Raw genomic sequence first — 5,962 nt, 5'->3', positions numbered from 1 at the left:
TTTTGTTAAATAATATTGATTGCATTTTAGTTTTAAATTTGAAGTGTTTTAAGCGAATGTCATTTTAAAAAATCCCGTATTTTAGAAGTTTAGTATATATTTTTCAAAAACTTATCTCAAAATCTTATGGAGCTCATTTCTTTTTAGATTCCGAATCGAGTGAATTTTTAATAAGGAGCAAATTAATGTTTATATACGCAATGTAATCTCTAGGACTGAATTTTTAAAGTTTGGAATTCTTTAAAAATTCAGACTTTTTTACAACGTAACTGCTTATGTATTTTACGGAAATCTCATTTTATCTGAATTAAGAAATCATCTTAATTGAGAAATTATCTGATCTGAGAAAGCATCCGAATTGAGAACGCATCCAAAGCCGCGTATTAAATGTATTCGATCTTTCAGTAGACGGTATTCTGTGAACGCCTCTTAGTGCTTCAAGTATATTTTTGAAAAAGTGAAGCATATTGAAACAGATTTTTCAAAGATTGTTTTAACGAAGTTTTCACAAGTTGCTTGTTTGTTCATGGTTAGCATTAAAGAAAAAGTGTTGACGTTAAACTGAATTTTGGACAGGATAAGTTCGGAATAGTTCGACTATTTCCGGAAATCTGGGGGAAGTGTTGGTCACGTGGACATTGGGTGATCATTGGGTCTGGTATCTAGACTGAGTCTTAATATGCCGCGAGTTGAGCTAGTTTTAGCTAGCTCACCACGACGAAAAAGTATCTCGAAAAACATTTTTTGCAAGTGGCCCTTATACGCTTCCGTATAATAGTGCTTTCGGTCCTCTGAATTTATCCATTCCGCCTAAAAGCATTGCGAAGAGCTCGAAACCAAGACTAGTCTTGGCCAATCAGCGTGCGCGCTCAATGTCGGTGACCTGTCTCAACGGCTGTCCTCTCGTTTGCCGTATACGCATCTCACGCACGTGCGCTTTGAGAGCTTTTTTCCTGGATGATGAGACGCGGCGGAAGGCAGCGCTGCGCACGTGTTTTGAGTTCAATTGCCACTCCAAGCGGACGAGATATATAATCCGCGAGTACCGCTCGTCGCTCCAGCGCTGCCCGGACTACTCCTACGGAAGGAGACCGCGATGTTTTCGTCTCGACTCTGACTGTATACCGGTAAGTCTCGCACGGTCCTCTCTCACTTGTCAAGACAAGATTCTAAGGATTTACGGTGCAGTTGCATGCTCAAGTAGAAACATGAAACCCAATTGTCTGCCTCAGTGAAGTCATAGAAACCCATAGCCTGTCAAAATATTACCGTCTACTCATGCAAGCACACAGGTCTGTGCTCAGACATGCTGTATGGTTTGTGAGAAAAGGTAAACGCAACTCTACATTGGGGTAAAATGAAATATTAACTTTGTGCGGTAAACAGACGTATTTTATGAAAGAATTTTAGTAATAGAAGTACATACTGCGTTCTTGGCTTTTATTCTAGGCAAAATACGCGTGCTATAAAATCATTACAGAGCGCACTTCAGGCAAAATACATGCAACGCATTGGCAAACTGTTTGGTAACTTCTACAAAATACTTGTGCACGTGACACCTCTCCCACAAAGAAAGGGCGGTGTAACGGTTTTCCCCAAACATGATCGACCACAATAACCAGTCGAGTGTCAAAGTGGAGTATGCTAGGAGCGGTCACTTAGGATAGCCTTCAGCGGCCTGTTAATGAGAAACGGACTACTGTACCGGTGCGACTCGCTAAGCATTGCCTCGAGGAAGTACCCGAATCGGACAAAATCCAACGGAGTGCATTAGGCCTATTCTACCAACCATTCTAGCGAATTTAGCGCCACCGAGAATCAGACATCAAGCCTCCTGGAACCCAAACCAGGACAAGGATGAGCTCTTTTGACATTACAATCATTTACGTTGGATGGTAAAACTGGAATGATTCACAAAGTGTTAAAATATATCGTAAAGCTATATCAAACACACCAAATAGTAATCGCCACCAAAAATGAAATTTGACTGAAATGAAAAAATTGAAAACACGACCCGCTTTTTAAAACTAAGAGGGGCAAAATACATAGCTTGAAAACTTACATCAGATGATCAGACAAGGCTAGTGCCGCAAATTGTGGCCGTCCGCACGAACATTAGGCAACACGAGAGCGGTGCCAGACTAAACTGTGACTCTGCCATTCTAGGCCCCTATATTTAGTCGACAAATTGCAGTGTGGGTGTCTGTCTGACAGCTTTCGGGCTTTTTTTTTATCGCCAGTTGTCACGGACGCCCCAACGATTCAGTTTTCCCGACATCGTTACGATCGACGACCGAAGCTTCGAGTTCACGACTCGCCCAGGACTCCTGGGAGCAGAGATTATGTCAACATTCCCCGCTGCATTCATTGCACAGAGGGATACATTTCCATGGAAATTTCTCCCATTTTGATATACTCGTGATCCAAAGTTGAACGTTTACATAATTCGCTGTATAGAAAGGTCCCTCGAGTCTGCCGGCAATTGTTTTAAACGACAACCACGCCACAGCAAAACGAGTCGGGAGCGAATTATGCGTAAGAACCATTAAAGGGCTGTTGACATGAATCTACTTGGGGACATGTTTTTATACAACTTTCGTGTTGTTGTGTGTATTAACGTTTTATACATGCTAAACGTTTCCCACAATTTTCCTGCTAAATGAGGGCGCTGTTGCCATGATGTCATTTAGGAAGATGATTATAAGGGAACCAACATTTGTTCACTGAAAATATTTCCCGTGACACCTGTGCTCATAATGCACGGGCCCTCTGCCAGGAATTGGGGCAACTACTTAAGAGAACAAAATAACAAACCTCTAGCGAATGTTGACGGTGTTGAAACCTTTAAAGGGATTTCTTTGAATGATATCAAACTTTTGCTCATAAAAATGCAAAATGATCAGTGTGCAAATCGAAAAGGTATAAAAATGCTCCTAAATGTGATAACAGGTGGGGTTTGGGAACTGCTCTTAAAGGGACACAAAGGTGTCTTGACAAGGCCTGCATTGAATTTCCATCGCATGATGGGCCCTTTGAAGCATCATCTAATGCCAAGTCCTCATCTGCCAATTTCTGTTCATCTTACTTTTTGCTGAATCGTCATTCACAGGAAACCCTTCCTGGAACTACGGTGCTGAAACCCGGGCTGAAAAACAGTCATTTGGGAATCGTAATGTCCGTTCGCTTCGTGCTCGGGCCCAAAATTTATGAGACTCCGACCAACTAACGAATTACGAGATGCCAGGACTAATTTTGAGTTACAGGTCTCCGAAAAAAAAAAATCCTGCACCGAATGGAAAGCAGCAGCGGGGGGGGGGCGTTGGCGTCTTTCCTGCCCGTTTCATCAAAGTGTCAGACTAAGTGATGCATCAAAACAAGAGCTCGACATGCTCTCTTGCATGCAAACTGAAATAAGCAAGTAAAGAAACATAAAGAGTCGTTTTCGTGGGATCCAATCAAACATGGAGCTATTTCGTGGGCGCCACTTCGGTCCGTGATTGCAACTGTACAGTTGTGATATTTCCATTCATTTTTTTCCCAGTATCGTGCGAATAGGACTGGCAATAATAATTCTGCGTGGGAAGGTATGGAGTATAGATTTTGCAAACTCCTTGGGGGCCATGGAGAGGCATCGCAAGGCCGGATAAAAGTGTTATAGATCCGAGTGACTACTCGCCAGCGCACACCTCGCGAGCAGGCGGACCTGTCAAAATCTCTACAGTGGCAGAGGCAGGAACTCGATCGCTGTTAGTAATAAAAAAAAATGAATCGCCGCTGCGTGTGATTCCGCAAGCGACGACGCGGCAGCCGGATTGTGGGGAAAATTGTCGGATCGGCATCGATTTTTTTTTTCTCTCCGCCGTACAGCTCGCACGAGGACAGCTCAGCCTAGCCGGGCGGCTTTCTTGCATCATCTTCGATCTGCTTGAGGACGCGGGGTCTTTTCCTTATTTATCACGTGACAGGCAGGTCAGGATGGTCGGTCGGCGATTACTGCCCGGGGTATATTTTTACTCTCGAGATTATCTGTCCAAGTGTGGCCTTGTGCGATGCAAATGCAGATATAGATTTTATTACCTCGTACATAAAGAAATAGCAGGCACATTTCAACGGATTAATGATCTCAAGCAAACTTGATGTTTGGCAGCGAGTCCACTTAACGCTCTTTGTAATAGCTGTCAAGAGGAAACTGCGTTGTGAGCGGCGAATTCTAAGCGATACGACGCTGGGAAAGCTCCACAGTGTGGGGTCTGAGCTGAACTGCTTTGATCAAAGGAGATAACATAGACTGACAACGCTGTAGTTTTTGTGGATCAAATTGTATTTTATCGAGTACACGAACGCTCAACTTGCTCCGTGATATCACGGGAATCTTCCTGAAATATTCTAGGTGTACAAGTGTGGTTGATGGATTGCATTAGAAGCGACAGTGGAGAGCTTCCAGAATGACCTTAATGGAGTGCTTACGAATAAGCCTTTTGCGAGTTAAATTGAAATCAAATCTGGTACCCTTAATTATTTAAATTCACGTGAACATAAAAATTTTAATTCTCCATTCTGAAGACACTGTTGCTATTCCTCGTGATTTGGGGCAAGCTTTTGCTTAGTTACATAAGAGGCGCCTTGCATCAATACACTGTTTTCAATGGATGAGGAAAGGAACCAGTCCATTCCAGCAGTGGCATAGCTAGGATTTTACTGGTGGGGGGCACAACGGGGCACCAACATCTCATGGGGGGAGGGAACCAGCTTTCACTGGCGTGGTTTTGGGCCAAGTTTTGTCAGCCTTGTTGAGTATTCATTCCTCTTTTTTCAGTGGAGGGGGGGCACGTTCCCCCAGCCCCCCCCCGGCCACGCCACTGCATTTCAGAGATGGTGGTCGCTATGCAACGCTTGCCCCGAATTACGAGGTATAGCAACAGTGTCTTTTAGTCTGGGGAATTCGACTCACATTTATGTGCTATCAGATAACTCAGTGCACCAGGTTGTATTCAAACTTTAACTCGCAAAAGACTAATTTTGAACTCTCGGAGAAAAACTACGCAAAATGGATCTTGGTAGAGCTGTTGATTGAAGGACTGAGAAAAAAGAAACGATGGGGCAGATGCGTTTTAAAAATTCGGCGGAAAGGTTGAACAATTTAAGGGAACTGACATTTTGCTTCTATGGAAACGTCGCAAACTTGATCATTTGAGGGAGCGAGAACACCCAGTTTCCCAACTCGAACCGCTTATTCAGATGGGAGGCTTTATACATACATACATTTAATGATATCATATAGGCTACATTTGTAGTAAAAATAGGCCTATCTCAAAACAAAATCAGCGACACTTGTTAAGTTGTTTCAACATCATTCGTTCGCACACAGCCTTGGAGGTTATAGCTCCTTGCGTCTTCCTCCCCCGGGTCTGTGTGCCGCCTCGGCGTCGATTGATCGGCACGTCACGGCGGTCGCGATCGCCATCTTCAACACCTCTGCTTCCCGCCCACTGCAGGTCCCGACTCAGCTGCCGACGTCCACCGAGAGTGGTAAGTCTCGCGCGCGAGCAGCACCACCCAATCATGGATGCTTTCTCTCCCAGTGAGCCACGTGGGAGGTTAAGACACACTACTCCCGACTTTTCCTCCAGATTCGAGCTCACCTCCCAGACTGTGTCACCAGAACCTTCTCCGGTGTTACTCATGGCCCGGTGTGGCATAGAATCTGGACGCCTTTAGAAATCTGGTCTCATTTACTCTGCACAAGTTCCTAGCCTCACTCCTGACCACAATTTCTCGCTTTCTTGTCCGATGAGACATGTGGAAATACCATGGGGCCCAAATTCTTCACAGCGTCTAGTTTCAGCGGTTGGGGTCCTGTCAGAGGAACACGTGCTTGGAGAGCAGAAAAAGAAAGCACGTATAGCGTCTGAATTATTTCCTTACGCCTGATTGGTGGATCGCTGATGCACGTGTCATGAAT

The sequence above is a fragment of the Acanthaster planci genome, linkage group LG14 (assembly GCF_054643075.1).
Source record: "Acanthaster planci isolate LZ-2023a linkage group LG14, COTS_SCS, whole genome shotgun sequence".
In the NCBI taxonomy this organism is placed as follows: domain Eukaryota; kingdom Metazoa; phylum Echinodermata; class Asteroidea; order Valvatida; family Acanthasteridae; genus Acanthaster; species Acanthaster planci.
Note: the sequence above shows the minus strand (reverse complement) of the source record.